Below are 23,869 nucleotides of genomic sequence, written 5' to 3'. Positions count from 1 at the left end.
TTCACTGTTCGCTCACTAGTTTTGGACGAATTGGTTAAAGGCGGAGGCCAAATTCCGTCTGTGTCCAGCACTGATGGTGAACATGGTTGTCCAGTCAAATTCCGGAGGGGCTGCTTTTGGACTGGGGCACGGCTCCCCCCTCAAACTGAGCCGTGTCCACAGTGCTTCAGGTTTGACAGTAGGGTAATGTCATCTTTGTCCACGGTGAACCGACAGTGAGTTTTTTAAGCGGTCACTGGCTCATCCCTTCATCCACCCTGTTGTGCTGAGTCCGCCCAATCCAGTGTGAACTCCAGCGAGGGCGGAGTCCCCACTATGCATGTGTGCGAGCCTTGAGTGTGTGAATCATGCTGGGTGAATCACTCCCTCCAGTGAAACCAGCGGTGGGAGATCAGACCAGACCAGACCTGACTGGATATTAAGGCTGTTCGCACTGGAGGACAGTCCTACTGGACATTCATGGGATAGAGGTAGGCTGTACCAGACTTTACACCTTCCTTGCCTTTCCTTTTTTTTTAGGGGGGGGGGGGGCTCCATCGTTACGACGCGTGCAATCGACGCGTGGCAGAGTTGTTGAGTTGGGGTCTGGAGTTCAGTGCTGTAGAAGAAGTGTAGCCTATAGGGTGTAGGGTACAGATCGCCATGTTCAGCAGCGGTACGGGGCCGTTGCTCGCCATTATTCCTGGAGAACCGAGTGTAAAGACTGGAGGTTTGGAAGCTCGGGGACTTTTTCTTGCAGGGAGAGCATCTCACCCTCCTTTATCGACAGCAGGGAGTGACTTTGACCCACATCAGGCGGCTATTCCGAACACATAGACACAGCACAGTGGATAGAGATCCACGAAAATGCATAACAGTGGTGGAAGGATATCTGAGGAACGAGCATCTGCAGCTGTTCATCTCCAACAGCCTCAGAAAGCTCCAGTTTAACCCTGTCCTGCCCTCAACGCGCCCGGGCTTTCCTAGAGGCGATTTTTCAGGAGGGAATCCTGAAGACCACAGCAGCTAATCCAGCGATCTGACTGACCACAACAGACTAGCAGTGTAAACATGCTATAGTGTGTGTGTGTGTGTGTGTGATTGACAGCAGGTCACTCTCGCTCTCGTGGTCACATGACTCGTCCTCCAGCGTGTGTTGACGCCCTGATTAGATCAGCTGTGATGAACAGTAGATAAAAGGGCTAAAGCATGGAGTGTTTTCCATAAAACAGGACCACCAGAAAACATGCAGGTAATATTTTATTCATTAAAATCATTCAAAAATGCCCCCCCCCACACACACACAAAAAAGCCCCCGTTCGAACACAAAAGTGTGCTGTAAAATGTAAAAAAGTAGGTCCATTAAAGCAACTGTATGAAAACATGGTGGTAATATTAAATTAATTTAAATAATTAATAACTATACTTTTTTTTCCTTCAAAAAGCCCAAATTTGCTGTAATATGTAGGACCATTAAAGCAACTGTATGAAAACATGGTGGTAATATTAAATTAATTTAAATAATTAATAACTATACTTTTTTTTCCTTCAAAAAGCCCAAATTTGCTGTAATATGTAGGACCATTAAAGCAACTGTATGAAAACATGTAGGTATTAAATTGATTAATAACTGTATGGCAAATAAAATGTGTGTAAATGCCCACTCAGTTTGGATAAGGGTTGTTGTTACAATAATAAATATAATAAAATAATAATAAATCTACTAAACTGACTTTTAAAAAAAAAAAAAAAAAAAAAAGCCCAAATCACAGAAAACTCACTCACTTTTTTCGAATACAAAAATTGGTTGTAAAATGTAAACACATGTAAACTCTAAAATACAGGAGCTTCACAAACCCTCTTAAATTATAGCTGAAAAGGTATAAAGCATTAAGCTTTTCCGTAAAGGTATTGCCACTAAAACAACTGTATGAAAATAGGAGGGTAATATAAAATGTATTTAAATCAATAAAAAAAAAAAAAAATCAAAATGCCCAAATCAGAAAAGTAGGACCATTAAAGCAACTGTATGAAAACCTATAGGTAATATTAAATTAATTCAACTGAACTGAACTTTACTGTGTGGCAAATAAAGTGTGTGTATATGCCCATTCGGTTTGGATAAGGGTCATTATTACAATAATAAATCTACTGAACTGAAAATATATATTGTTTAAAAATACAAATCACTTCACAGGAACTTCACAAACCTTCCGGGAAGTCCAGTAAGTTTGGAAAATTTCTTCCCATAAATTGTATATAAAACCTAAATAAAAAAAATTTACATATAAAGTTACATGTTGTTGTTGTTTGTGTGTATTTGTGACTGTAATAATATGGAAAATATGTATAACATTATGTAAAACAAAATAATGTTTTTACATGCATCCACCTAATCAGCCTACAGTAATTTAACTCCACCCATTTGTATTGAAGCTATAAGGAGTGTCTCAGCACAAGGCAAAGCAGAGCTCATGTACATATATCAATCAGTCTTAAAGGCACAGTAACAAAAACAGTCTGTTTAATTCTAATGGATAAAGAGAGGTTGAAAAATGGTTGTGTAAAAATAAATTGAGACTGATTTTGCTTTATTAACCTGCAGAGATGTCATATCTGGGAATATCAGGAAATAGTATAAAAACAAATAAAAATGTAGAATATGGGCCTTTTAATATGAGCATGTGATATAGCAGCATATGTTATGTGCTATTAGATTAGGTGGTGTGTCAGACTACACCACTATTGTTTAGTGGTCATGCTGAGCATAAAGAAAAAATAAATGTGTTCGAGATGAGGAGATGGATTAAGCGAAAAAGTGAGAAATAAAAAAATAACAGAAATGTAACAGACTGCTGAATGTCATGTCGTCATGCTGTAGGCAACATCATAACCATATTAGGAACTCTAGGACATCTCTAAGACGCACAACTTCAGATCTAATGTTTTTCAGTACACTCTGCTGTTTCACATGGCCAGGAACCTTCTGCTGTGACAGGAAAGAGCCATGTGACATTGTGATAGAGCAAAAACACATTTTGAGGAACACAGAGGCATTTTTTTTAGCAGTAAACTATACTAGAGTATTGCAATAAAATTCCACACTGATGTTTATGAATTCAAGATATATAATACATAATTGGAGAGAACACCATAACAAATAACACATCTCACAGTAGCACTAATACTCCTACCCAGAAGCTTTGTGAATACGTACAAAGATCCTTAAAGGTACAGTAATATATTGCTGATGTCCAATGAAAACTTTGCCTTTACTTAAACCTTTTGTCTGTTTTTAGTTTCCTTCATGATTTGAACCCTGTGGCTGCTCTGTAGACTGTGTAGATAATGCTGGATGAATGGACCAATAGGAATGCTCTTATTTTAAATGAGCTTCCATTTGAAGTTGAGAGCATTTTTGTTTTTCATTGGACAGTGACGATTTATAGTAAGTCCGTTTACATTTTCTGGTTTTCTTTAAGAATGAAATCTACACTTGACTGAGTAAAAGCTATCTATATTTAAACTCACTCAAATAAAAGTAAAAAGTAAATGATTAATATTTAATTTCATAAATAATTAAAAAGCTTCTTTTCTTCTGGTGGTGTATGAGGCAGCATGGGTAGTAAGGATTTTTCTGGTTCTAGTAGTACTGGTTCTAACACAAAGGAGATGTTTATTTAATTGACACATAACATTTTAGATTGATTTTAGTTTCAAGAAAAACAATCAATTAAAATGTGTAGAACCAAAGCCATTTGTAACAAACTGTGTGTGTTTTCTCTTGGAAATGTAACTAATGAAAAGTATTCAGTACATGCTTTCCATGGAAATACTATAGTACAATAACAAAATACCATTACTTGGGTATTTATATCTGACTTTCAGGAGTATCAGGATTGGATTTAGATAGGGCTTATCCATAAACAGACTTCAGGCCCTGTTCACCTGTATCTTGACATGCAAAACAAGAAGCATGTCTAAAAATATCTCCGTCCAACTAAAGAAATGGCCCTAAAACTCTGACATGATCATGCCAGCCCACAAGCAGCACGAATACCAGACAGTGTAAAGTCCATCAAGAAACAGTGCAATGCCCAAGACAGACCTAAACACAGCGCAAAGCTGAAACACATTTTATAATAGCAAGAGTTTCTCACTGTGTGTCATTCAAATAGCAAGTTTCCATAACTCACCCTCAATAAAGGGAAAAAAAGTACTGTAGGGTTTTCCTATGTTGCCATGGTGATGCTGTGTGAGTCACCCACACACTCTTGATCAGGCAGAGAAGTGAAGTTCTGTCAGTGTAATGAAACATTAGTCAGCAACAACCGCATGCAAGTCGAAGTCAGCATTTTTAAAAAGCTGTGTTTTGCCCGTCCTCATGGAAACACAGAAAATGGAGTTGTCAAAAATCTGGAGACGCTCAGTTTTCAGTCTCCTAAAACGCTGTGTTCATGAGGGCGGAAGGACAAAACAAAAGGCTTGGTAAATAAAAATATATGGATATGTGTGGATGGGGTCTAAATACAGAAGGATAATTATTCTAAACAGCCTGTGTTAACTTAAATGTCAACTGCTGGTGTCAGGAGGCAAACAGTCAGCTTCTCATTGGTTGCTGTATGTGGGCTGATAGCAAATTTCCTGCCACATAGCAGTTGGATTTCAATCTAAAGCGTGTTTGACGATCAAGAATAAAATGCATGTGGATGCATTCGTATCAGGTTACCATGCAGATACTGGTCACTAAGGATGTGCAGACATCCCACATCTCCATTGGTAGCATCCTCGAAATAGGAATATGTGGGAGCGTTTCTGGTAGTGAGCGATTGAGCCAGAGCAAGCGAAAGATGGACGTAGCAAGAGAATGTGACACAGAGAGCATCCTGATTGGTCTTTCCTTTTGCAGCATCAGTGTTCACTTTGGGCAGGCTTTACAGTCGACTGCTGTCATTTACTGTACATCAGTGCAGTTTAGTGTCCAGCAACTCCACTGCAAAGAAATATGGCAGAAAATAAGGCACTACCCGGCCTACAGGGTCAAAATAATAAAGGGCTGCTGCTCTGTTTACAACAAGACTCTTCTATTGGCCATGGGGGTTATATGACTGTGAAAGACTGAGCTGAGGTGAGTTGAGGTGAGGTAAACAGCAGTCATTCTTTCAGAAGCATAGCTATTGTTAAGTGTGATTAACTTCCTGTTAACTCTCTTAAAAGTTGCAATTAAAAAAAGCGACTTTCCATGAATTGAACATAATAAATATATAATAAAATACACATACATATTTTAAGTACACAAAATCACCAAAAAGTATAACATAAGGAAAAATAATGAGGATATGTTATACTTGTATATGTATGCAGTGAAGGTTACAAATATATCAATATATCAAATTATCTTAATCATTTTTTCATGCAAAGACTTGTGTCAGACAGTGGTTCATTTTATGTTGTGTTTAAACCACAATCACTAGATGTGTAGCTGTAATCTGTGTCTCGCCATGGTGTTTTGCTTTTTCCTGGTCTCTCCGTCTTCGCTTTGCTCCATTTGTGTTGTTCTTGCCTCCTCCATAGTCTCCGCCTTTGTCCTGCCCTGTCATTTGTCTCCCAGGTGTTCTCCGTTATAGCCCTGCCCCTTTGTTAACTCTTCTGTACAACACTGATCGCACTGTATTGATTGCTATAAAAAATATGGTGGTGCGTTTGTATAGTTTTCCTACAATTAGATTTTTTTTTTAAATGTAAAAAAAATATATATATATATATATATATATATATATATATATATATATATATATATATAGCTATATGCTGAATCACAACCCCTACTGCCAGGTTCTTGCCAGTACACCAGGTTTTTGCCTACTGGTCACATAAAACTACCAGGTATAAACCGTGTCTAAAATTGTGGGTCTAAAAAACTACTCAGCTTATTCAGATATAAAAAATTGTGCTTGCAGTTGTTCGACCATGTAGATGATTCTTATAGCATCCTTTGCTATAATATGAGGTGAAAATGGCAGTAGTTTTTTTTTACTCAAAATGGAATGTCAAACACTGTCAAAGTGTAATCTTTCCTCAAGACCACTTTGAACACTGTCTTTATGCTGTCTGGTGGTCCTTCTCTAAAAGAAAGAGTAAGCAGTAAAGGTTTAGTGTAGTGGTCGTCACTGCCTTGCAAAGTTTTAAGAGTTTCTCTGCTGCAAACACAACGTATACAACGAATGAACCCATTATCAAGCCCTTCTTGAGGTGATTTGGGTGGGTGAGGACAGGGGGAACGTGCAGGACAGTAGTACTGCAGGACCAGAATTGAGGAGCATCGTTTTAGTGTATTGATTCTTTTGTATTTAGGTGCTGAACAGCGAAAGAGGAACGCCCTTCTATTTTAAGAACTGTCTTAGTCAATGCCCCTCTCATGTGTCATCCTCATATGCTATTCTCTCAGGAGCAGCAGCGCAGAGCTAAGTGGCTAAGTTCACAGAGTTTACTTTCGTAAAAACTACTTTACATGTCTTTGCTATTCCTCACCCCCTGCTGTTAAGGGAATACCCAAGTGTTTTTAACCACATCAGTTGCACATGGTCAGTTATAAGGCTGCCTATGGACATAAAATGTCATGTTTGATAAACTATGATTAGAGTATTATGAGTGCATGTGTGTCTGACTGTGTCTAATAAGCATTTTAGAAGGAGTTTGTCTTCTAAAAGAATCATACACCAAAGGGTTTCCTTGTATATGAAGAACACTGTGTTTAGATGGTTCTTTCAGTTGTCAGGGTTCTATATGGAGGGTGGCACAGTGGTGCAGTAGGTAGAATGTGCTCCACACTTCTCCAGGGGCTTGGAGTTGTGGGTTTAATCACTTGGAATTGACCATGCGTGTGTTTGGTACCATGCAATGGACCGAGTTGGGACACTGACCAGAATGAGGTGGATAGGAACTTGGGAACCATGGGATTTTTTTGTAGTTTTCATTTTAAGACCTATTATTTTGGACCTAATTGATTTTAGCTACTATAAAGTATTACGAAACTGCTATGAAAGAACATGATACTTATGTGGTTTGAGGATAAGGAATTGAGATGTTGGACCTTTAGGGTCCAGACATCTTTAAATCTAGGTTCCTTATTCAGTCCTTAATTCTAATTCAGAAACTATTGTGAATTAGTTGGCAACCGTATCTTGTGGAGCCCCACAGGGTTCTATTTCGGGGCCTATGAAATTGATGTCAATTATGATAGTAATGTAGCTATGAGAACAGATGAAGTGTAGGATTACATACAGAAAATGAACGGCTATACTAATAAATATATAGGGGATTCATAAAACTCAGCAGTAGCCTATTTTGCTGGTTAGCATTATGCTCAACACCCGAAAGTCCCAATCATAAAAGCCACCATGGTAGTATTTTAGGTTTTTTAGGTAGTTTTTTTTTTTTTTTTAACCACCGCAGTTACTGATTTTATAAAATCTGGAAATCTATATGCTATAGAACAAGTGGGAACAAGTATAAACTGGTTACGTGAACTTTGTACAAATCCCAGATCTGTTTTGGTCTGGCGTCCTTGCCACAGCAAGGCTTTGTACACCTTCAAGCCAGGCAGCAGTCAGTACACTCTGTTGAACTATGGGGTGGTTCAATCGATGACAACAATCAAATGAGCAAATACAGGGTGTGGCAAATCACAATCTACCAAGTCAGGAATGAGGTTTGGATCGAGGTCTGCATTGTGTGATTGAAACTCTGAAAGTCATGTCCCCATTCTATAGGCATGTATTTGTATGCACTATATACACTGGGGGCGACTCTGGTTCTGGAGGGCTGGATTCCACATTCTGCTGATTGTCCTGATTAAAAACACACCAGATTCTGATTCGACTAAGCAGTGCCTATCAGGGTTTTCACAAGTTTCCAAGTTTGCACAAATATCAATGTTAAACAGTAGAGCAAGAATTTAGTGAAACACTCTCTCCACCATTTCTCATGATTTTAATACTGAACCCAGTTAAATATTAAGTTTAGATTCTGTGCCAGAGTAAAGAAAATAGAAAGCCCTCAGTTTAATATCACTAAATAAAACTTCTCACCTCAAACTTAAGTGTGCATTTAAGACACACTTCCTCCACCATACTCTGCTACTGAGGGCGTACTCAGTTGTCTAGCTTCACCCACTTTATTCAGAGTCTCCTCATAACACACAATGCTACCCAACTAGAAGGGTATGAGGGTAGAGAGTATGTGTTCCTTTAGAAACTCGTGAAGCTCCACCATACCTTTTCAAACTATGGATGTCCCAATCACGTGTTTTGTCCCTGATCTGTAGACTGTTGGCCGATACCGATCCGAAACACAGCCCTACAACCTTGGCAAGATGTGCCGGTAATAAACACTAGTAAGATCACTATTTTAATGAACAGAAGAATGAATGAAGTTTATACTCACCTACCTGACCAGTCAGCTCTTAGTTCCTTTACAATGCTGCAGTCCAATGCTGCAGTTACAATGCAGGCTCTATTGGCTTGCCTAGCACAGTGCTGAGTGATAGGGGAGAGAGACAGCCAGAATACTCACCCAGAGAGAGAGAGAGAGAGAGAGGCCAGCTATACTCATTGGATCAAACCCTAAACTCCTGACAATAGGGCCAATGCTTAGACAGTTGTCCTGCAGCATTAGGAAGCCTATCTAGTTTTAAAATTTCACTTTGGACCATGAGTGTGTTTTTATTTATTAGTATAATGTTAAAAATGCTGCACCAGGCATACAATCCTACCACCCTAATCTAACACACCTGATCTAGGAAATGAAGACCTTTAGAGGCATTTGAATATTAGAGTCAGGTGCGTTGGATCTGAACTCCCCGGGGTGGCGTGGGGTGTAATGTAGGTCACATTCTATCCGCAGATAAAAAGACTGCATGTTGTCGACGTTATTAAAACCTTATGACCACATGCTTTTTCCAATGTTTTGTTTTTCAAAGCGTATGAAAATGCCAGCTGCCTTTTTCCCCTCATTGTGTGAGGATTTCTGATGGATTGTTCAGATATGAGATATGGTTTAGAATTACTTATATTTACAAATTGCATTAAAATCAAAATTGGATTACAGTTTAAACGGTTTAACTCCCTCTTATGTGTCTTTTTATAGATGGAAGGTTTTGATACTACAGTGATGATACAGTATGTTACCAGCTAGTTTGTACTGTAGAAAAAGCCCTCATCTGAGTGTTCTGTACACACAGGCGTGTGTTCACTGCACGGATTGGGTTAAAGGCGGAGGCCAAATATTCACAAATGGTGAATATGGTTGTCTTGTCTTTTGAGGTACACTTATAACAGCTGTAGCCAGGCTTCTACTGAAGAACAATCTGGATAGCGGTCATTTTTTGAGTCATTTAAAGTTTTTTGTATAAGACTTGGAAAAACAGGGCAGGCCATAGCACAGAAACAGCATTACTTAATATAGTTAATATGTCAAAATGCAGACAGAAATATGGATTCAGTACTGGTATTTTAGACATATTTTTGCCATCAATAAAACTGATCATAATATTTTAATATCACAGTAAAACTGGGGTCTGCCTCTCTGGAAAAGTTTATTAAAGAGGTTTGAAACTATGTCTGAAAGAAAAAGAGATTTCATTATTCTAGCTGAACATCGCACTGGAGAGCATGATATTCTTTGTGGTCGAAAGCAGGGCTCGGTACTAGGCCAATTTTATTTAATTTCTTTTTATACATGTTATAGCTGGGACAAATTAATACAGTTATTACAGCTATTATTAGTTTGAAGTCAGTTTTCATAGTTACGCAGATGATACACAATTGTATTTATCTATAGAGTAAAATAATACCAGTTCATTAAATTAACTTTCAGCCTGTCTATCAAGCACCAGTACCTGGATAAACAGATTTGTCGAAAACAGATTTCAGAGAGAAACTGTATTAGGGAACACTAGAATGGGGAAATTAGTTCTACAAAGATAAAGCTAGATATTAGATTTAAATATATTATTTGATTTAATATCAATATATGATCATTTAAACCACCTAGAGTACATTATCAATAAAATTATTTTTTTAATGTTAAACAAAAAAGCAAGAATAAAAAAAAAAAACATTTTAATGTGAAAATTTAAAGTGAAAATATAAAAATAATGTCAATTAAATATGATCATGTAAAATAAGTGACTGCATAAACAAACATTTACCCACTTTTAAAGTAATTCTACAGAGATTCAAGAAGAGAAGTCAGGGGATGGATACCAAGAAATAAAAGAAGAAAAAAAATAATACAATTAAAAAGCAGACAAATTATGAGACCATGCAAGAAGGAGACTAGTGAGAGAGGCATTTTATGACAACTCTAAAGGGGTTTCAGCAGCTGAGATGGGAGAGACTCTGCCTACGCCAACTGTTGCCTGGGTTCTTCACTAGTCAAAGCTTTACATTTTAGCGGCAAAAGAATAAAAATCACGACTACAGTTGGCCCAAAGCCAACTGGAAGAAGGTGGCGTATTAGTGTGTGTTGCGCTGGTACAAGTGGCTCAAACAGACAAACAGCAGCGCAGACCAGAAACATCCAGTCAACAGCGTCCTGTGAGCATAGTCCCCTGATCACTGATGAAGGACTGGAGGATGACCAACACAACAGATGAGCTTCTGTCTCTGACTTCACATCTACAAGGTGGATCAGCTAGGTAATGAGTGGACAGTGAGGGTACACAGTGTTTAAACACTCCAGCAGCACTGCTGTATCTGATCCACTCGAACCAGCACAACACACACTACTAACACCACCATGTTAGTGTTAATACAGTGCTGTGAATGACCCACCACCCAAGTAATACGTGCTTGTCCTGTGGTGGTCCTGTAGGGTCCCGACCATTGAAGAACAGGGTGTAATAAGGTATGCAGAGAAACAGATGAACTACAGTCTGGAATTACAGGAATCTACAATGTGCTCCTGTAAGGGGAAGTGGAGCTGATAGGAGTTTACAAACAAGAGGGTTTCGATATGCCCCAAGAGTAAGCTTTAGTGTGACAGTGGTGTTTTATCTGAAGCAGATGAGTGCAAGCATTTCTGTGCACAGGAAAGTGAGAAGTTTTGCTCCACCAGATTATGCTATCAAGGCGCAACAGCGAAGGCGAGGAAGGATGACAAACGTCCGCATTGCCCTTAATCCAACAGAGGCCGCATCGTTCCAACAAACCAGGACGGCCCCTTCCAAAAACAGTTCACATAGCAAGACATCCTTCCTGCCTCTGTAATATTCTCCCCTTCATTTCCTCCAGCAGAACAACACGAAGGTCGCTCTTGTGAGTGTATATCGTTTCTCCGCTGGAACGTCCCGGACCGCCTACCCTTCTTCTTTTACTACAGAAATACTTCAGAACTGACCGTCATATTTATAGGCCTTGTAACAAACACAATACGGCTGGATGATGCTGGATTGTTCTAATGTAGGCTATCACCCCTGAGAGCATGTGCTCGCATAGACTGGTGCAGTGTCAGTTTCTCCATGCAGGGGGATTTTAACAAGGTCAGGATATTAAAGGCAGCTAATGGAAGGTTCTGGTAAAGTAGAAGCACACACATGCACTTGCTTTAGGGGTCTTGCTTTAAGAACCTGAGCATCGCTGTGTCGCTGAAGGTTTTTGGGAATCATGCAATGAAGCGACCCCAAAGCCCCTACCCCTACCCCCCAAAAAAACAACAATACATTGTTTTACTTTGGAAGCACATTATACTTTTCAGGAATGTCCTTGTACCGAAGTCCCTACTTTGAGGCCACTCCTAAGGAAAGAGGGGGGGTGGAAAACATTTTAATGTCAGTGCCTCTTGAACACTCATTCAAAAATAAGGTTTTACCGAGTTGTTAAGCTATTGTTATGCTATAAAGTAGGTCGTAAAATTGACTCCTTTATTATTGCGATCTCCCTCTATGTGCCTGAATCAGAGGATCAATTTTTGAGGCATGTAAACAACTTACATTGAGAGGTAGCCAGGCTACCATACAGCCACCACACCGCAGGGTTAGAGTCTAACCCATCCAATGAAAATAATGATTGAATCCACACCCCATAAACATGCAAACAGTAATGGTCTTAGGGTCCAGTTTTGTCCACCTTTTTGAGGGCACCACCCAGTGACAACTGAAGGTTAATGACCCCCGAAGGCTACAGTGTACAGTATCTTTTTTTTTTCCTAAGAAATGCTTGTGTAGAACCTTTACGTTATGTAAAGGCTCTTAAAACGTTAGACAAGGTTCCTCACGCTGACAGATCTCATTCGCTTCTTAAAATGCATCACCCATGAAGATCTGTTGCTGGCACCCTTCTTGGTTTTAGGAATGAGGAGGACGTGTCAATGTAATTCGACTCAGCCAAACGTCCTGAATTCTTTCTTACTTGCTGCATTTTGCACACATTGTTCTCTGGTCTGCGGCCAACAGCCACATGGCCTTATCTCAGATAGTCCTTTATGAGTGATAGGGGAGAGCATGATGGAGGTTTGCTGTAGTGTTTTACCTCCTTGTTGTCTGTTGTCAGGTGTAAGTTTGGTAATAGCATATGCAGATAAGAAAGTGTTGTTCCTTTTCCTTGTGATTAATCATTTGACTGTGCCAACAAGGTGGTTCCTAACTACTTTTTAAACCTGACGAATTAGAAACGCATGAGTTGATGCAATTAATGACTTTGCTATTGCACTTATCCTGGCCCTTGTTTGAATTTGAATAAGGCTTTGCTTCTCAGCTAACACGCAAACCTAATGTCAGAATCAGAATCAGCACCCAAACCCATGATTAGATGCAGGCCTGCATGTTGCTGGAGACGGGCATCTTTCGTTCTGAAGGGGGTATTGTCTACTAAGAAGCTGCAATAACACTTTGTGTGGGCATTACCAAGCACTCACTGGCAGCAAGAGAGAAACGGCCCAATCAACAACGACAGCTGGCGTCTGTCCAATTTTCCCTCAGGAAACAAAAAAAAGCTTGTTATGCAGTTAAACATGACAATTCCCTTTGATTATCATCTGCTGTTGATAGAGCAGAGGCCAATATATATATATATATATATATATATATATATATGACAGGAACCAGTATCGTGTAGGACCCACCTCTAGGCCAGCGAAGTGCAGAGAACAGAAGCTATCTGGAGGGAGTTGAGCCATGTTGTTTGGACAGGGTGCAGAATTCCTGGTGCAAATGGACCTTTCCTCCACATCCCATAAAAGCAGAATACTCCTCAAATCAATTCTAGACAACTTGGGGGCCCAATGGTATGGTCAAACCACTAAATGGGCTTCAACAGCCAACATCTGGTTCCACCTCTGTCAGCCAAATCTGGACAGGTGAAGACTAGTTTAAATAAAGACAAAAACATACATACACCAACAGAGTGAATCATGGACCCAACCTGCCTTGTGTCAACAGTCCAGGCCAGTTCTTTACCAATTAAACCTCAAACTCAACCCCAGCATCCCAGGAACTGTTGGACCTAAAACGATCTTGCAATCACCTTTGAGAACTCACTGGTCACTCCATCTACAGAAGCTCGAAGCCTTGGTTTAGTCAGGGATGATCAGTTATCGTTCTGAAGTCAGGTTGCAAACGTAACTCTGTCATGCAGAATCCTCCTGTACAACATCTGGAGAATTCAACCCTTCCTCTCTAGAGAGGCCAGGTGCTCGTTCAGTCTCTCGTCACTTCCAGACTTGACTACTGCAACTCTCTTCTGGCTGGTCTTCCTCTGCGCACCATCAGGCCCCTGCAGCTTATCCAGAATGCAGCGGCACGGGTGGTCTTTAACATTTCTAAATTCAGCCATGTCACTCTACTGCTGCGTTCTCTTCACTGGCTTCCAGTAGCTGCTTCCCGCATCAGATTCAAAACCCTGGCGCTGGCCTACAAAGCCAAGAACGGACCAGCCCCACCGTACTTGATGGCAATGGTTAAAAGCCGATCCGCACCTAGAGCCCTTCCAGCTTCAAGTACGGCTCAGCTCGACCCCCCAGACAAGCGTCCAGGCTTTTTCCTGTCCTGGCACCAAAGTGGTGGAACGAGCTTCCCCTGGTTGTCCGAATGGCCGAGTCGCTCGCTGTCTTCAAAAGCAAACTGAGGACCCTCCTCTTCAGAAAATACTTGGACGAATAACTGAGTACTATGGTCACTTTATTGACTTGTGCTTAGTAATGTCTAAAGCTTAGAGGTATCTTTGAACTATTAGTCTATTCTAACTAGCTGAGGTTTTCTTGGGTAAACAGTGAAGCACTTTTGTCGTTCTGGATTTAAATGTAAATGTTCTAAAGCATGCTTTATGGAACCAAAGAGGTTATTTTAGCGCTTATCTAGAGTACACAGAGTGCGTCACATTACAAGACATACATGTAAACACTTTTAGAAGAAAACAAATGATTTAGTTTATGCTTCTCTTTATTTCTGCCCACTTCCCATCCCTCTTCACTGTGTGCGCATTCATTCTAACCTAAGTATCCCATTGTTGAGAGTAAATCCAGGGCCACTGCTGGAGTAAAGTGCTGCCATGGGACATTGTTTACATATTACAGATTCCATGTGGATGGGGTTGTGTGATGGTCCGGGAGGCCGCGATAGACAGCATGAAGTTCTCTCCGAGCTCAGCATTATCTATTCAGTGTGAGGAGCCGCACTCATGTTTAGATTATGCCAAACGGCTCACATCTCCTGTGCCACTGTTTACGTGCCATGCTTTCTGAAAACTCCGTTTCACAGGGCTTTTGGAGAGTAGTGAAGTACATGCTAAACCGGTCCATTTAAGGAGGGGGTATTATTAGGTTTGGTGCATATTGGTCCCTTTTAAGGCAAAAAGCCACTTTCCATTTTGGCTAATGTTTACTTGCGGAGCTGGAAGCGTGCTTGGATCGATGGAAAAGGAACTTAATGAAAGAGCCTCAGTCTGCTGCTTCACCTCAATAGAACCATAGAACGGCTTCAATTTCCACTGTAAACAAACTTGTGGAATGTCTCGGATCACTAAATCTGTCCCAAAATCACAGGGTTGCATTAGGCTGTAGAGAGGACTAATGTAAAGTAATAGTTTTAGGAGTTTTCCCACAGCATTTTTTTTCAGGGTGTATGATTACACAGTTAATCTTTCTGCACTCGTCAAAATACTGAACTCTGCATGGAGATTAAAACCTGATGGTAACTTCAACAGTGCGGATTGATTGAGAATGCAATAACCACAGAACAGCACCTTGTAGATCAAGCCATCATTTTAATGCTGGACCTACAGAAACACAAAATGTGGACAGGATGTGATGCTCAGTCACGCGTTACTGTGTCCTTGTTTTATAGAATGCATAGAATACTGGGCATCAGTCACCAGCACCTTCCTTAGAACTTTCTTAAAGCGATAATCTGTTCTTTTTGAGAATTCGGGAATTCAGGGATTTAAAGACCTTTCTGGTGCAATTATTTAATGTGGAACATGTGAAAGAGTACCTTTAAAATGAGGTTGTGGTGTGGCACACGTTCAGAGCGGATGAATCCGATGACTGCAAGTTCACATTCATTCCATCATATGAGTATTCAGAGAGAGCTCCATCAAAACTTGGTGAAATCATTTAACAGTCAATGCCTACAGAAAAGAAAAGTACACACACACACACAATACAATAACTTTTCACATGAAGGTAAAGGCATTTCCAGCTTTTAAATGCAGGTTAATGTAATATAAATTGCCCTGTAAAACTGTTTTCTGTGTTGGTTTATATGGTTTTGATCGTTTATGATGAAAACTGTAAGCAAACTAAAAGCAGTCACGTTTACTGAGCGACAGAAAGCATGGAGTGGATGCTAATCAGCTGTACCATTATAGCCAGCCAGGTGTTTCTATAGGGGGTCATACAAACGACAGCAAGTGTAGCACTTGAAATTGGCAGGGAATAGTGACTAGCTCTGTTTCATCAAGCAGAGGCTACAAACAGCATCAGCAACCGGCTAAACAGATAAACAACTGTACTACACTACACTACACTGTTACACACGCAGGTACACACACACACACTTAGGACTGCCACTTTCAAAAAGTTCCATCAGAGTGTCCTCATTCAGTGAGAAAATCCCAAACAAGAAAATGCTGCTAAATGCAAACGCTGGGTGAGTTTTAATTAGAACAAAGGAAAATCTTCTTTATAAGAATGGTTGACGCATAAGACCCACTGTCAATAGAATGACAGGATTTTTACTGTGACAGTGATGTGCAAATTGAGTAGCCACTTCTATCGTGGTCATTTGTTTCTCATCCCGTGTTAATCGGTCATTGACATTACAGATGCACATTTCCCATGCAAGTAAGTGTTGGAATCAAGTTTCGCCTATAAACTGAATCTGTAATTTTATGCGGTTAATGCTGGAAACACCAAATCAAAATGTAGTACATTGACATCACAAGACCCGGCCATTCTTTTACATCCTAAAAATCTAAAAGCCCCATATCCCCCATGCACTTTTACCTAGGTACAGGCATGTAATTAAGCAGGAAGTGTGAACACAAGCTGGACTAGAAATCCTGTGTGAGACCTAGTAGACGTCCCGGGAACTGAATGCATGGGAACAGAATCCAGTAGATTACCAGGAAATACATTGATGTGTAGATTACATCTGCCATAGTGGAGTGCAGAAACTTTCAATTCAAGTCCTGCTTGTGTTCACACTTAACCCACGTCCTGTTTAATTATCATCAGCATCTCATATCAGTACCTAAGTAAAAGTGCATAGGTGATTTGGGGCTTCACCAGTAGGCATATTCCAATAGATTTACTAGAATGACTAGTAGGGCTAGTAGGGCTTGGTGTTCCAGCATTAACAACATACAATTACAGGTTAAGCGTTGTGTAAGCGACACTTAATCCCGCTTAACTGGGTGGGAAATATTTTACAGTGCTAATGATTATGTATATTAGACTAAACTCTTTCAAAAGCTGGCAGATGCGCAACTCCTTGTAAAGCTTGAGGTTTTCCACATTTGCCACAGACTTGTACAACCCGCATGAGTCACTTCACTTACTTTCACTTCATCACACATACCCGCTTGATCTCTGTAAAAAAAAAAAAAAAACTGTGAAAACAGGATGTGAGGAAATGCTTACAAACAATACAGCTTGCATTACAGGAGATACACTAATAGTTACGCTACCCCACCTTCCTACATTAACACTAATCTCATTATGCTTGTTGATTTAAAGCAGGATTATAAGATAACGTGTACAGAGAATTACCACTTAAAAATGTCTTCTGGGTTTGTCAAACACTATTTCACACTCCTGAGTGAGTCCAAAATAAAATGGGTTATATTATGGAGCATTTGGGCAAAATCTTACTTTATTAATATTAATCTTACTTACTTTATACTGATAACTGCACGTATTTCCTTTACAGTCAACAAAGAACAGCATCAAATGTTTCAGTACCGCAGACAGATTCTTTTAATTTTATTTTTTTTTAGCTTTACAACTCCAGCGTCAGCTTGCCAGTCAGTGGCAGTGACACTAAGGTAGAAAATAGAAATATACAGATAAGTTCTCTTTACTTTCCACAATTAAAAGATGGACAAGTGGTGAGAGAATATTCTGAGAACATTTAGCTCCCCATTCATGAATATTTGTTATTATTATTATTATTATTATTATTATTGAAACAATGGGGCAAATAGAAAGTGGCCAGGCTCTTCATAAACTGGCTCTGGTAGTATGCAAGAACAGGCATTTCTTGCTCCTGAGCTCCCCCTACAGTCAGAAAGTGTACTTCACAATTTGATCCACCTCTAAAAGGACACGCTGTACACATACTGTATTTCTGGACAAGCTAAGAGAGACAGAACCATCACTGAAAGTGAACAAAGCATGTAGAGACTGAGACAGTGGAGTCATTTCTACAAGATTTTACACAAATATGACTAGAACTGTCCTGTTTGCTTCACCAAAGACACATAATGCAGGTGCTGGCATGCCGAGGCCAGAGTAGTAGATTCTTTTCTCTCCTAATCAGTCAGTGGAGCACAAAAAAAAAAAAAAGCAATGGATGAGTCATTTGTTGACCTTCTGAACCGGTCATTTGTATGCATGTGTGTTTTGTGCGTTTCTGAAGAAAACAAATCTTAATTCTGGAAAGAAAACATGCCTACAGGCAACTGACTCAGAATTTCCTAGCGAAAGGCCTTACTTGAATTTTCGGACACAGTTTAAGGAATGTCCTTTCAAAAACTGTGTTTTATGCACTTGTACAAACCTGTTTCCAGAGACAGTGTTCAATGAGCATAGCTGTGTCACGCAGTCTACTAAAGAGCACAAGGATCGTTCATTCAAATGCCTTAGTTCGCCTTGAGGTGATCCTGTTTTAGGATGATCAATACATAAAGCGTAGCAGAAACAATCATTACTGACTGAAGCTACTCATCAAATGACGATGTCTTTTAGCCTTCATTATGAACAACATTACTGTCAGGCTCTGGTGCAGACTGCCAGGACAGAAGACCTTTTTTAATCAATTCTATAGACCTTCCTTTTTCTCTCCTGTTGTTGACTCGGCTTTCTTGTTTTTGAGGTGGCAAACAGACTGCTGTGTAACTGTGTAACTGCATGTACCTGGCAAACTGTGCTTTTCAGTTAATCACTGGAATTTTGGGGGGCAGACCCAAAAACATTCAACTGAGTACTGGGATAAATTGTAACCACAGACAAGAGAAGGGGACATGCCCTTAACCAACAGCAAGACTCAACCTGGACCTAAAACCCTGTGCATCTGACAGAACTGCTGGTGCTGGGTTTTGGGCTGCATTTCAAGTAAACTATTTTTCCTATTTCTTTTTAATTATTATTATTATTATTATTAGTTTTTTTTAGACAATTCTTTAATAATGGTGTGAAAACTATGGAATTGAAATTTATCACTCCTTACTTGTTGTAGTAGGTAAGGGGGCAAGAATTCACTGTAAATTGTAGACACTTCAGAGTGTTATAGACTGCATTGCAGGTTATTAGGCCATTTGGCACAATTTGGGTATCTTGCAAACGCAATGTGTGAATTTAACAGAAGATTCCACCTCCTACAAGCTTTACTTAAATAGCTGCAGAATTGTTGTGCTTTATAATCTAGTGTGGTAGAGTTGCAGTTCAGAAGGTGTAGAATAGATTGTGTAGAGTCACATTACATTATTTTTAAGGTGGAGGTGATCTTTAATATATACACTCTGGCCTAGAAAGTTCTTGCAAGAAAACTGATGTGATCTACAAGAAGCCTGAAGAACTTGTAGGTGACTGATAAACTAGGACTGACTTACCGCAGTAAATACATATGACCTGTTGTTTCTGGCCTTACGTGTTCTCCACAGTTGGCATCTGTGTCAGTTCTGTTAAAGATGCCAAGAACAAGCCTTTTGTGTGTGTGAGTGAGTGTGTGAAGGAGAGACAAAACAACCTGAAACGGTTTACACTGCAGAGACGTATGGAGGCATAACCATCACCTTAAAGAATCTGAGGCTTGACTCAGATTCACGCTCCAGAGACACGGGCTTGCCTGCCCACGAATCAAAACATGACTCTCACACAGTGAAGAGCTCTTCCTCACCCCAACCTGAACGGATTCTAGATAAGAAAACAACTCAAAATCTCACACTCGTACCTCAGCATTCTCAGTATTACCTTGCACTTGCATATTTCTATTAAACATCTTCCCCAGCCTTGACTCTGCCATCAAGCTGTAATACAATCTGTCCTCATGTTCAAGGAGGATGAACTGATGAAAGATACGCATCTCTGTCTCTCTCTCTCTCTTTCTCTCACACACACACACACACACACACACACACACACACACACACACACACACACACAGCTAAGCAAACAACTCAGTAAGTGAAAGTTAAAACGTCAGGTTCAGTCTTTTAGAGATGAAATCAGCCAAGCCCAGTTTAGCTTTTATAACAAATGGTACTGGACGATGACAGCCTCGAGAGTTCACAGACAGCAGAGGTTGTGCAAGACCGTCGCTCAGCATGTTGTGACAGGGATGAACTGTGACACTTTCTTTGTGTTAGCTGGATTGGAATTCTCTGTAGTCAAGCTTTCTACTGATATTCAGTCTCCATCCTTTAAACGAAAACATATTCTTCATCAACTCTTCTTGGGCACAAAACAAGGGGAATTGCTTCCACCAGTTAAATTAAAATTAAACAAATAACATAATTAATAAATCAATGCATACTGACTTCAGTGACCAAGCAAGGCAGGTTTATGGATTTAGCGCATTTATACAAAGAGGCAAATAAAACAGCCTTTAAAATATATAAAGAATGTTATACATATTGAAACATAAAGCCTAATACAACTAAAAAGAAAAAACTAATAGTAAAAATAAATCAATAAAATGTCACAGAGGTTAATGCTTGGCTTGCTCCCATGTGTCCGTCACACACATTTATTTGCTGCACATGTACTGTAGGTTCCCATGCTTTAGCTAACGACCCACGTTAACCTTCTTGATGAGCTGGGCAGAGCTTTGTGGTATTCTGTGGTATTAAAGTCCTCCTGGTACAGAAAGCATGTAATGTGACATTCGCTCAACCATTTCCTAATAAACACTGTGCTAAAAGCCTTTTGGATCTAGTGAATAAACCAGTTTAGCTTCAGATCCATGGGGATGGAGGCCTGAAAAGTGCCTACAAACAAACTGAGCTGAAGCGGTCATACACAGAAGAGTGAGACATCAGTTCACAACAGAAAGTATTTGGTTGCAGTAATTGCTGCCAAGCAGGGTGTAAAAAAAACTGTATTACTCATTTACCTTTAGCATCGTTTACTATTCATCCGGGTGACCACGCTGCCACCCCAGCGTGTGTCCAGATGAGTAGCCCCCTAACTTGTTGGATCAGGTGCGCTAGGAGCAATGCGAAAACTATACAGTCTGGGGCTAAAACCGGCCCAACTCTGCATAGATTTACCGTGCAAGATGTTCTTTTGTATGGTTCACCAAGACTTGCACAATCGACCTCCATAACTTGGCCAGAGATCAAGGTATCTGTAGAAACTGGTATGGTGAAACCTAATCTGTTCCCGAAGGGATACAGGGACCGGGTAAAGGAAACCACCTGTAACAGGGATAAAGGTTTAGAAAGAGCATCATGCCAGGTGTGCGCCCAGCTTCTTTGCTGCGATTCGTCCTCGCACATAAACATGAGTGCACTTGTGTAAGTGGGGTTTACAGGAAAGCTCCTCCCTCTTGCTTTCCTGGCACATCCTCGACATTTTTTAAAGCCAGCTCTAACCTGGTGGTGCCAATTATATTTTGCAACAGTGAAATATGCCACTGTGATTGAGGAACGTCACCCACGAGTTACTGTAGCTTGCATTTAAGTCTACAGTGTGTTTTGTTTGGCCTTTAACAGTGTTGAATGCTGAATACAATTCTAGGTAATCATACGCAACGGGAACGAAGAAGAGTTGCGCAAAAAAAAACAAAGATAGGCGTGAGCCTGCCACAGCCTGTGATGAATATTTGTATGGACGTCTATGAGTAGTAGATATGTGCAACCTGAGGATATTATTGTGCCAGCAATGGGTGATATAAAAATTTATTGCAACTAATCATTTTATTTATTTATTAGTTGCAGCCTTAAATTAATCAGCCCTGTATTCCAAAAAGATGTATTAGCAAAATCTTCCAACAAGACATGAGTAATTAGTCATGTTTAAATGACTCAACACGACTAATGTAACAAGCGGTTTCTCTAAATTCAACACAAAAATGCCACTTTTAATGTACGGCTGCAGTCTCAACTATTCAACCCTCTGAATATAGCATATAGTACGGCTATGCAGCACATCTGCAGCAGGTTAAGACTGCGGTAGTCATTAAAAGGGGAATTTAGTGTTGAATTTGGAGAAACCACTTTTTATACATAAAAAAAAAGGGAGCATGGTTTGCGTGACGGTACATGAGCCAAGACAGTGATCTGCTACCTTTCCACTTTACATAAACATTAGATAGACGCCCAGACATTAGATCCCCACACACCCACACATGTCCACACATTCATTTTCAAGCAGAGCACAACTTGTCAACATTCCAGGATGGCTGTGGGGCACATAGATCCAAATCTGTGCGTCAAATCTGGTTCAACAGACAGGATAAAACATTGTAAACCTTTGATGAACCAGCAGAACCACCAGACCTCAATTCCAGTTCCCTGGGACAGCATGTGAAATGCACAAACCCCAGATGAAGGACGCATTCAGTTTAAGAGTAGACTAAAATGACCAAGGCGACTGGCAGAAAGAAAAACAATTTCTGTAATAGAGACGTGATCTACAAAAACAACATTTCCTTTACGACAAAAGTAATGTTTGATCTTTCCTACCAAGGAAACTAAACTTTGGATCACTAGCAGGCACTCAAGGACACAGCTCAATGTCACCATGTAGCCAAAAAGGACTTAAATATTACCCAACTCTAGTACGAAGGATTCCAGCAAACAGCAAATGGAGTACTAGCACATAAAACACATTTAATTACACGGCTAGAGGTGCTTCAGTGTTCTCTCACTTTGTTTGGACAAGCTGCCTGTAGGAGCTGCTGAACCATTGGACGATTCACCACTTTAGTGTTGTCTTTTGGAGCTGATGGTACACCGGTGTCTCTTAAGGGAGTTTGGCAGCAGGAGAGCTGAAAGGCTCGCTGACCCATGCTGTCTCTCACCAAATGTGCACAGCTGTCACTTTCTCGGACTGCCGGCCGATTCAGCTTCATTAGGTCCTTACTGCATCTTGATAAGTCAGTCAGCTAAACTCTGATAGAGTCTTCTCCCAACACCAGGCCTGCTTGCAGTTATATACACATCTATGTAGATACTGCTGCTGTTGGAATGGTCAAAGCGTAGACCACATGAAGGTATCCCAATACATCCTATGCAAATAAATAGTTATGGAATTAAAATATGCAATAATACCTGTTATTTATTGCACATGCCATTATCCAAAGAGAATGGGTGGGAAGTTCACTCTAAAAAAATAAAAGGAGCTACAAAGGGTTTCTTGAGTGATGCTATAAAAGAAGCAGTCAATTCCATAAAGAATTTTTAATACTGATTGATACTACATTAACGTCTTTAAACATTTAACACATAGATCTATATTAGACAGGGGTTCTTCCACAGCATCATTCAAAGGACCCTTGTAGCACTGCAAATATAAGAGGAAGAAAATGAACACCACACCCTAATATTTCCTCCCCTTAACCTTTTTCTTTGTTCTTGTCTCTCCAAGTGTTTGGCCAGTAAGTGGTTATTTGAGGCATCATGGACAAGCTAGTGCATGGTCTGTGCAAGGTCTGGCATGAAGAGGAGTCTTCAATAAAAACAAATAATGTTATAATTATGTTTATTATGGCTTCCCAGGAACACAAGCGTTCTAAGGTCAGGTTGATGCTATTAAATGAGTGATTTAGGTTGGGCATGTTCAAATGGGTTAAAGAACACTTAATTCCAGACTAACTGGAGGCTTGAGCTGATCTTATAAAAATAAGCTGATAATAAGGCCCTTGTTGCCTCCTTCTGTCAGTGCATCAACTATGTAGTCACTTGGGTTGACGTCAGCCTTTTTAATGTCAATGTTGACAAAACCAAGGAGGATGGTAGCAGGCAGCATAGGGTCTGTCTTCAAACCAATTACCATGAAAGGGTAGGAAGTGAAACAAGCCGATTCTTCTAAATACGCTGCAGAACAACTGTGTTGGATTTTGCTGCACGTTCTGGTAGAAAAATAACGCCAGTATGTCCATTCTGTCTCAAACTCTCTCCAAGCGGCTTGTTAATTGTTGATGTAAATTAACCCGATACCCACCAAGAGTCCA

General features: G+C 40.1%; 1 protein-coding gene across 1 annotated transcript in view; it reads left to right on the top strand.

The window, feature by feature from the left end:
* The first annotated feature begins 315 nt into the window (after positions 1 to 315).
* Positions 316 to 23,869, top strand: part of inf2 (inverted formin 2) — a 28,495-nt gene continuing 4,941 nt past the window's right edge. Inside the window, exon 1 of the mRNA XM_072689762.1 lies at positions 316 to 470. The gene's annotated coding sequence lies outside the window, so the exon portion shown is untranslated. The remainder of the gene's footprint in view (positions 471 to 23,869) is intronic.

This window comes from Salminus brasiliensis, chromosome 10 (assembly GCF_030463535.1).
Source record: "Salminus brasiliensis chromosome 10, fSalBra1.hap2, whole genome shotgun sequence".
NCBI lineage: Eukaryota > Metazoa > Chordata > Actinopteri > Characiformes > Bryconidae > Salminus > Salminus brasiliensis.
The sequence above is the reverse complement of the archived record's forward strand: the minus strand, read 5'-3'. Positions and strand labels throughout refer to the sequence as shown.